The following is a 16,144-nucleotide window of genomic DNA, read 5'->3' as shown; positions in this document are numbered from 1 at the left end:
CTCATGAATGTGTACTATACTTTATCACTGTTCTACTTATTTTGTACTATTTATTTAAAAATCACTCCAAGCAGGCATAATCCTTGTTCTTTATTCTTATCCAGGTATTACTGCCCCATCAGGGGGAAGGGGGTGTACTCAAAGCACAGCCTTTTTAATTTTCTCATGTTAATGTCAATAAATATTGCGTTAAGTAGGCACTGATTATTTTGTGGACAAATATCTGTTTTTCTACAACACCATGGGTAATTTGCAAAACAGACAAAAGTAAACATTCTTCAAGATTCAATTTCAGTAGGCTAGTATTGATTTTTTCTTGGGGGCTGGGGGAGGAAGGTTTCTTGTTGTTTCATTTTTTCTTAAACAGTTCATGTGACATCTTTGCAGAAAATTATGTATAAAATTACTATGTCCAGACACTCTTTTCTGAGGGCACTATCACTATTTTTTCCTCAACTGTCCCTCTTCTTTTTGCCTTAGGTGATAAGTAGTCCTTGTGCAATCCCATCACATAGGCTGTTAAAGGATTATTTTTCCCAAACTAGACCATTCTTCAAGTCAAAGACTCAGCCTGACCTACCTTGCCTGCAAAGATCTCCCTAAGTGAGACTATAAAATCCTTCCACTGTTCTTTGTCATAACCATATCATTATTCAAAGTTTCTACAAGTCATTAACTATCTGTACAGTTCATCCCCATTTTCCATGCATACTTGATCAAATAATCATTAATTCAAGCAACTGTCACCCCAACATTGCACTCTGATGTTGTAAATAGTCTAGATTTTTACTAGGAGGAGAGATTCTGATTTTTTTTTCCTTAGTTCAACCATCACTATAATGCAGCCACAGGTAGGGTGGCTCTTCAGCAATACACAGCAGTGCTATGTAATGTGATGATCAGGAATGGAAAATAAAGACTAATGTATTCAGCTGAATCAGCAACTGAAATTTCCATAGGCAGAATATAATTACGAAAGCTGGCATTGTGCCAGAACACTGGGGTTAACATTCTTACTCCTACAATACTCCTATTTATGAGTAATATAGAAGGAAAGTAGCAACAGGATTTTTTAATTGAACCAGTGTGAAGTCAACTACAGTAGGTTGCAGTCCAATTAAAATTGACAACTCAGTGAAGCGGAAACACATAACACAGAGATAAATATAGAAAACCCAAGTTGTTCTCTTTTTCTTTGTCTTCTCCTCTTGGTGTGTAGGGGCTTTTTTCCTGCTAGATATTTAATTTCATTTTCAGAATCTTTTGAAGCCAGGAAACTATCATTGACTGGAAACACTTACTAGCTTTTTGCAGCCAGTTTTCATAACTTAAAATAAAGATGGAAAAATATATCCTTTTAAATGTTTCAGCATTGCATTTCTTTCCTTTTCTACAGCACACTACTAAAATTACATTGGCTCTGCAGCAGGAGATTAGAAAGAGCAACAGCTTTTAACCTTTAATAGTAAATGATGCTGAAGTCACTTAAGCTGTCTTGGAAGCACACAAAGTGCATGCACTATCAATTGAAAACTTGGAGCTAACCTTTAAGCAAGCAGTCTGATCCCTCACCAAAAATGCTGCAGAGGCTAACTCCTGAAAGGCGAAACTACTTCCTTTTCTCTTTTTTTTTTTTTTCTTTTGGGAAAAATAAATACTTGAAATTGCATAAAATATATTGCACTGTTTACTCCTGGTTCTGTATTCTTTACTCACATGAGTATGTCTTTCTCAGACACACAGGACCATGCAAGCAGCCACTGAGGTCATTGGGACTTCTGGGGAATTACTATTCCCTATCTGGCAGAGGTGTTGCAAGGCACAGTTCATTAATGTTCTGAAGCACTCTGAGAGCCCTAGATAACAGCTGCTATATGTTGTAATAAAATATAGCTATTCATTATTACAGAAGAGCTAAACCATGTTTGTAATTGACCATTGCTTGATTCTTTTCTGAAGTTATTGGGTTTGGAGATACACCTCAAAGTAAATGTTATTTAATAGATTGAAGAAAGTAAAGCAGCAATGGGGTGTGTTTTAAGAGCAAAACAGAAGAAAGCTCCCCTGGGCTGTATCCTATTGACCTCTAGTTCCATTATTGTTTCTAAAATATTTTTCCATTTAAGGCATTGTCACAGAGTCCTTCCCAGGAAGCTCTGGGAAAGGATATAAAGTGAGGTCTCTACTAAGCTTGTAAGTAACATCTCTGAAAATGGAGGGTTGATTTATGTTTTACTGACAGGTTTAAGGGGGAAAACCCTCCAAGCTTTGGTTGTGAATCTTCTATAATATAATAAATGGTGCCATCTACTGGCTCTCTTTTGCTTTTGATCAGTGTCACAGTTTGATTGTGCACTATAGCTACTGCAAGTAGCATTAAAACACCAAAGAAATCAAGCCAACCTGGCAGTAGCTAGCACTCTTCTTGAATCTTGGAATGATTTACAGGAGCTTCCATAAAGCAAACAAGCCTAAAATGAAATAAGAGTAGTAGGAGAAAGAAAATTGCAAGATGGAAGCAAGGGAGAAAAGGCAGGATTCCAGCAGACGTGAAACTGGATCAAGGGTCAATACTGAAGACAGATACAGCTAAGCTGAACCAGATGCAGCCATCTCAGAGGACAAATCAGGGATGAGGCTCCTCAGAGAGAAGAGCACTTCTCCAATCCCTCTAAATTCATTTCCTGTTAGAAAAAGAACAGCCAGTCGTGATGGGGTTTTTCCCTTCCACCCACTCCAATTCCTGCTATTAAACAAAGCAGAAAATGTAAACAGCCGTGTCAGAAGAAGTATACAGACAAAGATGTTATAAGTCAGTTTCTTTCTTACAGTTCAATATTTTTCCTGATTGACACCAGGAGCAAGATTTTACTCTCTGGCTTATGCCTCAGAAAACCACATGAACTGTGATATGTTCTACTGTTAGGTACACTAAGCAGTCTTGGCATCTCCTCTGGGGTCAAACTGGACTCACTGTATAAAGGAACTGGCAGAGAGATTATTTTCATTGTTGCTTTTAATGTATCTGGATAATTTGCTTGAAAAAGCAAAATTGGCTGTAGAGCTATTTTAGTCTGATTTCCTAAGAAGAGACTAGTGCAATCACAGTATATGGCAAAGGGGAAACAGTTGCAAAAATATACAATTATGTCAAGTGCTTCACAAAAAAGCAGAGTGGCTGTTAGTGCCACTTTGGAGGAAAAAGCATGAACAAAAGTTCTTTTTAGATACAACACAACTCCAAGAGATGCAAATGTACATGAAGGTGCTCTCCTTCAGTTTGACTCGTTATAAAATGTTTATCATTATAGTTTTCACCCAGTAAGAAACAGGTAAGCAGGAAAGGATGGGAATGCAGGTTATCAGGGCTTTTATTGCTACAAATGGAATCCACATCAGAGCAAGTTACAGCTTCTTGGGCTTCAGCTTTATCTCCTGCCAATGAAGATGTTTACCTGTGCCTCATGGAGTAATTTTAGATTTTAAAAATGTAAAAAATTGGAAACTATCTCTTGACACAGATGTACATTGCACAGAGTATTCTGAGTTGGAAGGGAATGGAGAAGGGAATGGACTAACAATAGACCCACACACGGACCAACTCAAGTCCAACTCCAAAGTGAATGGCCCATATGGGGATCAAACCCACAACCTTGGCACTTTAGAACTGTACTCTTTCTGTACTCTTCCTTCTGAGAATCAGAAGGACAAAGATACTGAAACAACTCTCACTGCAGAGTCCCATCTCCACTCCTGGACCCCAAGGTAGGATTTTGATACAGTCCTCAGGAGCAGGAGTTTTTGCAACGGACACATACAGGGATTTCAGGCAATGCAACTCCATTTTGAAGTCGTGCTGGAAAGGACTGGGAGCACTGGAGCTGCTGTGCAAGCCTTTCAGACAGCCCTTAAGATGAGAGGCTTCTGAAAATAAAATCACAAAACACAGGTTAAGAACCCTATTGCCACGTGTAATCATGACTAAGTAGTAGGCAAACCTGCTCTAGAAGACTATTTTCATGTCAGCGTGTGCAAATGTTTTCTCAGTTTAGTTTAGCCAGTAGTTGATAGCCCCATATCATAAATCCAAAGTTCTAAGGATTTGATACCCTGCTAGATACAGGATAAGACTTTCATTAGTGTCAGATTACTGTAAGATTTTAACCTCATGAGGAGGATATTCAGCACATTGATTCCTTCCACCACACAGGGCAGTTTCTGTCCCAGTATGGATGTGCAAGGGTAGAAGCTCTCTTTTTGCCACCAACTCCAACCTGCTGTCTAAATGGCCCCCGGCTAGTCTGTGATGACCTCTTAAGAGAAAAGGCCTAGCTCCTGTAAGAAAGGTGCTGGTAATACTTCCATTCTCCAGCTCCTGTAAGAACTTCTTTGGACAACATGTAGCATAGAAGAAATTGGTCACTTGCTGCTGTGCATAAAGGCCACAGCTTCCAGCTCAATTCCTGGCTCCCAGAACAGGCTGGGAACAAGCATGAGCCTAGGCAGCAGATGGGGACATTGCTAATTGGTCTGTTGTGATGCTGGGCCATCAGCTGACAGTCACTTCACACTTCTCCCTCAGCAGTGACTTGCCATGTCAAAGAGCTATAGATATGGGAATGATGACAAAGGAGGTCGAAACAGCAATCACTTCAGTGCAGACAATCCCTTTTCCTCGACTGTGCTGACCAACTTTGCTGCAGAATGTTGTGAAGCAGCTGGGACTCGGCAGACACCTTACAGACCAAAAGATGTGATTTGTACTTCTTACAGTGTCAAGTGACAATGATTTTACACGAATGTTGTCGTTTCTAATGCATTTTTGCAGCTTTCTAAAAATGCCTGGTGATAGTTATAAATGAAGGAAAGCAGAGTGTGCAAAATAATACTCTGGGTGAAAACTACAGTGGCTCATAAACACAGGATTAGAGCTCAGTAAAGGCTGTGAGTGCAACAGAAGTTTCGTTGCAAAAGCAGAATTCGCAGCCAGGAGCAGGAATAAAAGACTGCAGTTAAAACTGGAAGAGAATCCAGGAGCATGCTGGAAACAGTGGAAAAGTTTGAGACCTGTTTCAGTTTAAAAAATGGCACCAGATTACAGTATTTATACTATGTAAGACTTCAGCTTTCACATTTTCTTTTTCTCCAGAGATTACTGACTACAAATCTTAATAATTTTGCAGTAACAATTGTGGGTTTGTCATCTGTAATGTCTCTGCCATATTTTGCAGGTTCTGGGACAGTAAATGACCATGATTATACTGCTTTAGGCAAGGTATAATATCAGACATTCTGTCTGCATTTCACTTTTGAGCAAAGTTGCCAAGTTTTCTGTGGTTTTTAAGAATTTTTCTTTTTTTTTCATTAAAATGAAAAAAAAAATACTCATTACAGACCAGCCATTTAACATGCAGTAAAACAAGCAAAATGTTTATTGAATGGAAGGAGTATAATGCCACAGGAGCCTAAAAAGGAATTTTACTGTCCATGTGGATCTGTTTAATTATCTCACGTGGAAAAAATCACCCTCTAGAGGGCCAAGTTCTGTACTTTCATTTTTGATGGAGCTGTGTATTTCTAAATATAGGAGATTGTCATGGTAAATGCTGGCAGAACCATCTGTGGAGTACCTCAACAGAAAAGGTAATTTGAAATTCAAAAGCCACTGTTTGCCTTGATTTTTCTGAATGTCACCACCTCTGTCCCAAACACAGGAAGAAAGGATTTGCTGTGGCATCTCCAACGCCACCAAAAGACTCTAGTGAAGGACACCTCTGCAGGGCAATTCTGCTTTCTTATAGCAATTAATTTCACCAAGACACTTACTTGAGGGAGAGGGGGAATCCTTCACTCCTGATCTCCTGCCTTGCTGCCAATTCCACTACAGAAAGTCCCTTTGCCGTGTGGGCAAGAGGGCTGATCAGCTGACACAACATCAAGTGCTGACACAACAGCAAGTGGAGGGAGATGAATTACTTGGAATCCCAGCACTAAAGAACTACACTGGTGGATCTGCTAAGGAGCGTCGTTCCCAGCTGGAGTTTACTAGGCACATCTGCAGAAGTGAGAGGTTTAATGGCTGTGAAACAGACAATTCACTTTCATGACTGCTAAATCCCCACTGAAGGAGTACTCCCACGTGGCTATCGATTCAAAGTAACCCCCAGGTTAAACAAACTTGTCCCCACCTACCCAAAGACAACTGCCGTAAATGAATGAGGAAGTAATAAAGTGGGCATGTATTTCACACTACTAATTTGGTCTCAATGGTCAAAGTTTCCTTTTGTTATCCCTCAGAAGTATGCCTAATTTTCCATTCAGGAGAGAAAAGTAACTCAACCAATGTATTTCCAATCAAACATTTAATCAGAATTCTCAACTTTTCTATTGCACATATTTAAACTTCTATTTTTAGTATTCTAGCACATATTTTCTATTAGCAGATCTTCTCTTTCTCATTTATACTTGACCTTCTATGCATCACTAATTAAAAATGTTAGCATAACAATATGTCAGCTCTTCTTCTGTTCCATCGCTTCTAAAAACGTTTCATTGCTGTTTCTCTGATCAGCTGCTCTTTTATGTTTTTATGACAGATTTTGTATTGTTTGTTTCCCAATGTACATTATTTTCCACATGCAAGTATTAAAAGCAAATAAAACTATACTAAATGGTATCTGAAAATTAAAGGATTTGGGAAGGACACTAAAGTTTAACACTCCCTTTATATGAGGAAAATTAGCACTCTCAAAGGTCTAAGTAAGCATGTTTAGGAAAGTCACTGGTGCCAATAATATAAAATGTAGCCAAAATGCCTTCTACCATCATCTAGTAATAAAACGTATCATGAAGACAAAAACAAAATAAAGCAAGCAAGTACTTACAAGAGAAGCAGAGAATTCAAAGCCATTCAAATGGAAAGAAAGCCATCTGCAGTTGCTTAGGCAATAGGAAGCCAAAGTGAGTTAGATTAAGTTTTCAAAGTGACAGATAAACACCCTTCAGGTGTAACTGCCAACATATGGTTCCTTTTTCCACTCCAGACTCCAACTTACTGAAGTGAGAGGGTTTTGACTACACAAAAGCTGCAGTGATTCAGCAACTGATCTATTAGATCCTACTTTTCAACAGAAAACCAGAAAAGCTTTGAAATTCTTAATTACTACATTTCTTAAAATGGAATAAGCATCCTCTGTAGCTTCTTTTTTAGGCATTGAAGGAAAGGAGTCAAATCCACCAAAAGACTGTGATTGCTATTAAGAACTGAAATGGTGTTATTGTAATGATTTACTTTTGTAATGAGTTACTTGTGATTTCACACTTTGATCCCCTTTTGAGTAGTGAGGTGTTTCTTTGTTGTTTTGTGAGTGCTAATTGCTGCAGTGCTTTGTTAAATCATTGTTATGCTGGTTTTCCTGAGCAGCAGAATGAATAATTGAATAATTATAAAGGAGAAGTTCATTAAAATGGATATGGCTATAGAAACAACATTTTCCAGCAATTCAGGGAGGAGTTGTGTACAGTAATGCAAACAACCTGTTGAAAAAAGGTTTTTACCTATCTAGAAAATAAAATCTTTTCTGCACACAGCTTCTCTCAGAAGCAGATCAGGGAATTACATAACTGCACTGGGATGAATTTCTTCTCCACATGCTTCTGTGAGAAACCTCACTCTGGGTAGGATTCCAAGTTCAGCCATAGAACTCTGCTGTTATTATGGGTAGTTCACCAAAACTCAAATTCTCGAATGAATGTAAAACCAGATCTTGAGCATATTGAAGGTTTAGGAACTTCTATACACCAGTGCAGAATACCTTAGAGAGTCTGCAGCACAACACAGAACATTAATAAGAAAACTCTCACTTAGGACTTTCAAGACATTTATTTTCTAGTGCAGAAGACAGCAAAAAATGGGGTCCCATGGTGCTGAACACACTTGAGCCATTAGATCACAGAGTGAAGGAGTAGTTGCAGTGCTGAGCTGCAATGGGATCTAGGTGCTACCTCTCCAGCTACTACACTTACTGCCTTAAAGAATTTAAGCAGCTACTGCAACCTGTGAGGAAGCACTGGAGGCGCCATGAAGAAGAGAAAGAAGTTCCATGGAAAACTGAGCATCAAACAATTAGCTTAGTTCAAAGAGACACTTTAAAAACAAACAAAAAAAAAAAAAGAGTAACCATGTGAGATTCTTCTGACATTTGTGGAGTTAACAACAGATCCTTCAGATCTTTTGCACAGGTCCCTGTCACATGAGTTAACAGACCTTGACAGTAACACAGACTGTTACTGTTCTCCAGCAGTTGGAGCAAGACAAGCTTATCAGCTGACCATTGAGGATTTTTCAGACTTAGGAACCTCATGTTCCACTACAGGCTCTGTAGTATAAAATGGACACAGGCCTATGTACTACTGTTCTCCCCTCCCCAATTTCTATCACTTCTACTCATTGCAGCCTGTGTCTGTCTCCCAGTCACATTCTTCTGCTATACTTGTCAAAGTTTATTACCTTGTTTCCAACCACAAATCAAAGTTTTTCTGGTCATTAGGAACTAATTTTAAAAGTCCAGGTGGAAAAGAAATTCCACGTGGAAATTTTCACTGATGCAAGTATTATTAACAACTGGTGAGGCAGTTCACATGACTGAAATACTAAAGACCTATAGATAAAATTTGTTTAGGGCAAGAGGTGAAGTAGTGAATGATGCAGTAGTCGTGCTACAAAGACACTGCTAACCTGCCTGTATATCCTGATAATTCAGAAACTAATTGTGAATGTGCTAAAAACATAGAAGACAAGAGGAGAATACAGCAGAGTGGGACTGAGGGAAATTCTATATAGACCATGAAACCATAGCTGAATTATTTCTTATGACTTGTCTGCAGTGAGAGGCAGACTGCGGGGGAGCAATTGTCTTGCCATGGGAGAATTCAATTTCAGCAATGTAGCATGGAGGTCACACAACTTATTAGAGTTTCTAAAATTATTCCTTGCTATCCTTTAACACAGAAAGTATTATTGCTCTCAGGGCAGAGTAACTCAATTATGGTCTCACTATGATGGATAGAGCTACATTAATTCCTGGCCTGGAGTCAGTCAGGGATAACTGGAGATAATAGATGGGGTTTATGTCATGTAGTTTTAATCATCTACCATGAGTTTAGAAGTATTTGCCCTGGACTCTTTCTTCAGGCAACAGACCCAACATGCTAGAAGGCAATATGTCACCCACCTTAAAGCCCTAAGAAGTCTCATCTTATCTCATGTCAGCTATCCAAGAGGTAGATTTCTTCCCATCCAAATCCCCACCATAGTCAATGCAAAGAGCAAGGCACCACCACAATGTGAGTTACTAAATTCTAAATAGATGTCCAAGACAGGCAAGGTGATTCCCCTGAACATTGGCCAATGCTGCAAAATTGCTATTTTTCCATAGTGGATGAAAATTGTGAGTCTGAAGAAAAGCAGAAAGAAAGAAGAGCAAAAGAAAAATGGAAGTTCTATGATGAAAACTGAAAAGATGCTTAAAAGGAAGAGTACTCCACCATGAAAGCAAAAACCTTTAGCCAAAAGCCTACTCTGGTTCACTGCAAATGGAAATGGCTGTTAAAGGCAGTCTCCCACTGCTCTCCAGTGTAACACTCAGGAAACAGGACAACATAGAATTGTTACATTATGGAATGTAATATATAAATGAGAAGCTTGCAGCCCAGGAAATCAATAGGGAAAGCTAGAAATGCAAAGGAAAATACGTGGCCAGCAATAAGACAATAAAGAGCCTTTACTAACAGTGATCTTGCGGCTGTGATGGCTTAAGAATTTAAGGCTTGGATGCATCTTGCCTTACTTTAGATACCAGAATAGTTATTTACATCTGAACTAGTGACACTTCACTCCTTCACTTCTTTACAGTCAACTGAGAGGGACTTTTTAGGGCACAATTCCTGTCATCCTAAAGTAACTATGTAAAGCAGTTCAGATGACGCATATAAGTGTTTCTTATATAGGTAAGTGTTTCTTCCCTTCCATTACTAAAAGGAAGCACCATCAGATATAACTGAGAAAAAACTTGAGATAACCAAGCTCTCCTCTGCAAAAAAAAACTTGCTGGCTTTCCTAGCTGCACCAGTTAACCAGTTATTTTAACCAGATAAAATAAATGCACTAGCAATTAAAGAAGTCTTAGCAACAATATGAACTCCTAATTTGAGACATGGTAATGATTTTAGTAGAGATGCACAAAAAGGTAGATAATGTATTCGTACTGCACCTGAGGCAAGACATTCCAGTCCTTTAGTAAATATGACAGATATGACAAAGCCTGAGGATAAAATTTTAATCACAAACCTCAGATAGCTTTTATTCAAGGGGATTGAGAAGGCCACTGGTCTATTAGTGTGCATTTTATAGCAATGTTATAAAGTCAGGATTCAATAGATTAGAATTCTGTGCCAATACACAAAAAGAGAAAAAAAATCTAAAAGTCAGTCATTACATGATGGTTATCCTGAAACTGTCCTCCTTCTCCCCTTAAAATCCCTCATCAAAGCTGTCATTTTCTTCACAGCATGCAGCCATAAAAGAAATCTTTAACTATGTGTAAACAACAGACCGCCTGTGCTGTTCCTGGGCTTTTATCACATGAAATAGGTATTTAATTGAGTCTTTTAATTTAAGGATAGTTGCACTAGGATTCCTTTGAAGTGTCTGGGTAGAACCAGACTCTGCCATAAGGCATGCAAGAGCTGAATCAGCTGCAGGATGCCTTTCTCTTGTCAAGTATATTGGGAGCCTCAAGCACTGACATTCATACCTTATGTTTCAGCTTTCCAGAACACTGACCTTGAGACAGAACTGCAGTTTCAGGTCAAAAGATTCAGTCCAGGCAGAGTTATTTAAGAAGCCTGAAAACACAGGTTTATATGTTGTAAATTTGTAACTACCAACTGTCATCAGTTTTAGTCAGCTGTGAGTCTGATCTGATAATTCTGAAATATATTCTTCATCAAAGAGTGGGGAGACAAGGATCTTAAACAGAATAATTCTTACTAAGAAGGCAGTAACCTAAGGAAAAAATTGTAGCAGACAAAACCAAATATGTTTCAATATTTTATAAAAAAAATGCGTATTCTTTCTGTTTTTAGTGGACTTTGCATTGTAACTAAAATTTAAACAGAAGGTCTGAGATTAAAAAGCAGATTAAAAATTAAGACTGAGTACATTGAATCCTCCAGTTGTTGTAAAAGTTGGATAGTGCAGCACCTCCTTCTCATCCTGCACTTTTAGGAAAAAAAAATAGCATTTAGTATTACACATCGTGTTCTATAGAAATGTTAACGCTTCTCACGATAAGGATTGACCTTCAAAAGCGGAGGGTGAAAGGCGCCTTTACCATGTAAGAAGATGTTTCACCACTGGAGGGAACTATTGGACTTCAGCGCCAGTGCGGGAAAGCTGCAGCTGCTTTTCAAATGCCGGTGTTGTTCCACCCCAGAAAAGTCAGCACAACCTTGCTGAAATCACTGCAAGTGATAGATTGTGCTAATTAATACAACGTGCAGATGACAGAAAAACATCGACGCTTTTATGTGACAGTCAGTAAGTGTTGAATATATGGTATATGGTATTTATAATAAAATGAGAGATTAAGAAGCTTGCTGCTCTTGGAAAGATTTAGAGATAATTTTACTGAATTCTGTACAAACATTGAACTATTTTAAATTTAAAAGCTACTGAAAAAGGTAGAAAGAACTCATGTGATTTCTTAACAGGAGAAATCCCTGTTCAACACAGAACAGTGTCCTTTGCTCGTTATTGTAGCAACCATTTTCAACTAGAATCATATTTAGTGTCATGGTAAAGCTGTCTCTTCTGTTTGCTTTCACAGAAACATAGAATGGTTTGGCTTAGAAGGGATTTTAAAAGGTCATCTAGTCCAAAACCCCTGGAATGAGCAGGGACATCTTCAACTAAATCAAGTTGCTCTAAGCCCAGTCCAACCTGACCTCTATAGGCACCACCTCTATAGGCAACCTGTGCAAGTGCCTCACCATGCTCTTATGGCAGTTCCTCAAAAAGCCACTGCCTCCACATGACCCAGAGTTACATGCTACAGCTGCATTTTAACAAAGGATCTAATAACTACTTTGGTAACAATATATTAATGCATTTCAGAAAATCAGCTAAGAGTTCTGAAATTTGTTTTTTTCCCACCCTCAGCAGCATGATGTACCATCAATGCATGATGTGGTCATGATTCCTCTTCTCTGAAGCATCATGTAAGATCTATGGCAGAATATCGTGCACTACTTCCTGTCACACTCATGCACACAGCTCTGCAAGTGACTCTCCTGAGGGACAAAGCAAACTGTTAGAGAGGCAAAGCAGCACAGCAGTGGTGTCTAACCCCAAGCCTCCTTCCCTCCTCTGCTGTTCTGTTGATCTGTTTTTGTGTTGTTTATCTGCAGCCTTGATGAGAGCAGTGACTTTAGCAAGGATGTCTGTATTATCTGACACATTTCCTCGGCTTCCAGCACCTGAGGTTGTTGAGTCACATGAAAGGGTTTCCTGTGGAGCACTGGCTTACAGCATGGGGAAATACCTCCCTTTATCATACAGCAGTACATTTGCTGCAAGTCATGAGTGATTCAACAGCTGTATATTTTCCCTGTCAAGTGTGGAATTCCCCCAGTATTCTCCTACTCATTGACATTATATTGTTGGAATAAATCCAGTTTCCTGTGCTTTAAAGTTTCCCTAGGTGGTGTGTAGGACTTGTTGGTTGGTAAGTTTTCTCACACTTAGCTATTTACCCACTGCTCACTGCTGTTTTGCTTTTCAGAGTGGGCAATCACTCTTCTTGCCATTCTCTGCAGAGCACTGAAGCCTGAAATTCTTCCCTTAGCCCCACACCCATCCTCAGAAATGACTGATACGGGTTTGGCATCACAGTTCTCCAAGAGGAGCTGGGAGAGCTTCATGTAATAAGAATACAAAGTTCATTCACTAAGTTATTTCCTAAAAATATAAACCATTCTCCTGTTGTTGGTTTTTACTTGCTAAGGGGGGAAAAAATGCCCTGAAATCAAAGTGCTACTGTTCAATGTTGTACCAAGAAAAATATGCCACAAGAGGTTGCCAGGATTTGTTGAAACTAGACACTGTTATAAAAAGCTACATAATTTCTCCTTTTTTTTCATTTCTTGTACAGAATGCTGATAATTTAGAGAAGGCAGTAATTTATATTTCCTTGTTTCAGCTGACTTTTTTTTCTCCAGATGAGTTTTTCTCCCAATTAACTGTAATTCCCTAGTAAAATGTTTATACCTTCCTTATATTTATTTTCTGTATCTTAAATTTGAAATGCTGCACCTGGGAAAATATGTAAGTACTTTAAGTACTTTGCTATTGAAAGTTCTGTTTAATGCAAGTGTGCAAAATGTGTTTGATCCTCTAAAATGTGGTGTTTAGCACTGAATACACATTTCAGGTGTAGTCACTGGCTAAAGTAGAAGTCTGTTGGAAACTGAGGAGAAAGCTTCCAAAATTAAAAATGAATCAACTCATGTTTTAAGGCAGTTGAGTTAAACACAAAAATGATGTATCTATGCAGGATGAGAGATTATAATTGTGGCATTTAACTAGGACAGTGATGTGGGATGACAACAACAATCAGTGTATGCATAATGTAATAAAACTTGTTTTTTCAATATACATATTTAGATGGACTAAGTTGTGTCTCAAATACTCTAGTAACTACTGGGGATTCCCTGGTAATAGCTGAACTCTGTAGCAAAAAAAAAAAATGTTGGCCATTTGTGATTCCTTCCAATTCACATCCTGGTTTTACCAAGAAACTCATCTATGCAGGCAAGAAAGGAGCTGTGGCGTGGTTTAGCTGTGCCCTCATACTAAAGGAGTGAGCTTTGAAAATTAAAGTACGCCTCAGCTTCTCAGTCTTATTGCCACAAAATGTAGCTACAGTTCAAGTATGTATACTGAAAAAGCAAGTTTTATACTGAAGAAAAAGCAGGAATACAACTTTGGTAGCTGAGATCCCACGAAGGGGTCAAGGGTCCCAGCAGGAAAAAAACATAGGCACTCTTACAAAGAGCAAGAAGGAGTATAAGACAACTTAGACCTTGGATGATAGGAAGGTGTTTGTACAGAAGGGAACATTTCCTCCACATGTAGCAGTAAAGGGAGTACTATACACAGCCCTTGCATGCACCCCTGTTAAATTATATTAAATAATTTCAAAACATGTACAAAGAACCATAGAAGTAATTTGAGATACCGGAAATTACTGAGATTTATGAAAAGGAACAAGGAAGATGCAAGTCCAAGGTATTTATTTGAGATGAGTGAGTAATTCTGCACATGCGTTGATAACACCGAAACCGTCCTAATTCCCAGACAAGTGATAATGAACATCTCCATTGGTCAGAAAGAAAAACAAAGGTGTGATATTGTTCTTACATAAGAAGGTTTGGATTGTTTGCTATAGCTGTTTCCAACTGGTAATAAATGTAAGGCTAAACTGTGATATTAGACCATGGTAACAGATGTCAAAGTGAACTTACTTGAAGTAAGATACAAAACAGATTTTGATATTTTGAATTGTTCTGGAGCAGAATTAATGAGAAACTAAAAATAAAAACAAGACAATATCAGCGGTAAAAGGCATACCTAAGGGTACATCATCTTATGACCCCAAAAATATTGGATGTTGTACCACTTTGGGGGGATACATTAAGCTAAAGCTGTTGGTCAGATCTGATAATCAATAGCTTTTAGAAGGCTTGAACTATTTAACTCATCAAGAAGACAGCACATCAGTATTTTTACTTATATCATTGTACTTGATATAAAGTACACCCATTTCATTTGATAGATGTATAAACTGAAACTGGGAATCATGCAGAATAGAAGAAGAGTAGTTAATCGCTGAAATTAACAATAACACAGTAAATTCTCCAACTTTTCAGATGTGGGCCCTTTCTAGAAGACACACATGCAAAAAATGGATGCTATTTTGCTCTGTGTAGGGATAAAAATTGTAATCTTACAGTTTCGTGCTACATACACAGTAAGACTCAATATTCAGGACATACTGCTACTATAGATTAGGATATTGGGGTTTTTATTTCTGCTTTATTACTGTAATGAAAGCAGCCTGGTTCATATTATTGCAAAGGAAAAAGACTGAGCAAAAAAGTCTTGCAAGACTAGCAATGTTGAGAGAGACCCTTAATGAATCAGGATATTTCTTAAAATAACTTTATATTAAGTGAAATAACATATTAAGGGCAATGTAAATATACATTAATATATGAAAGGATAATGGTACCCTAAGATAACAATATATAAGCAGTTTAACATTTTCCACAGTAAATAGTCAAGTCTTCATTTTATATTCATGAGTAAAGGTAAATCTAAATTATTCAAGACAACACCTTAAATAAAAAGCTACTTTCATAGAACAGATAAACATTACAAGTTATGTCCAAGCAGAACAACCGCCTTAAGTGTAAGAGTAGGGAAAGTATTGCAAACTCTTCAAATCCCCCCAAGCAATATAAAAATAAAAAGAAAGTAAAGGAAAATGGCTGCTGTTCACTACTGTTTTAACAAGAATTTTTAATGCATTGTCATTTATGTTGAGTCATCTTAGATCATTAAGCACCAAGATGTTAAGATGGCTGAAATTAGTTAAAATCCTCTAGACAATAAATTCCTTATCATCAATCTATAATGTATTCCTGTTTCTTGAGGGTGAGTTGTTCTATTTTACAAGCTGTCCAGATGTGGTACCTACTCACTCCTCATTGCTAACATCTATTAGACCAGCTGAAGTCAGATTATTTGAAGTGCAGTTCTGAGCGTACTTGTTCCAAAGCCTATTACACCTGGACAGCCTTTGGCCCCCATGCCAAAACATCCTGGCAGACTGCAGAGCAAAACACAGGCCACCAAAGCTTTCAGAGTTCCTTAGCAAGTTGCAATAAAAAGGGATATGGATAAAAGATAAAAGAACTTTGGTGTCTCAGAAGTGCAAATAGATACCAATATTAATTTCTCTGTAGGAAAAGCAGGGTATATCCCAACCTTCGGAGACCAAATGAAATATGAAGGAACTTCCCA

The sequence above is a fragment of the Anomalospiza imberbis genome, chromosome 2 (genome assembly GCF_031753505.1).
Source record: "Anomalospiza imberbis isolate Cuckoo-Finch-1a 21T00152 chromosome 2, ASM3175350v1, whole genome shotgun sequence".
NCBI classification, from domain to species: domain Eukaryota; kingdom Metazoa; phylum Chordata; class Aves; order Passeriformes; family Viduidae; genus Anomalospiza; species Anomalospiza imberbis.
Note: the sequence above shows the minus strand (reverse complement) of the source record.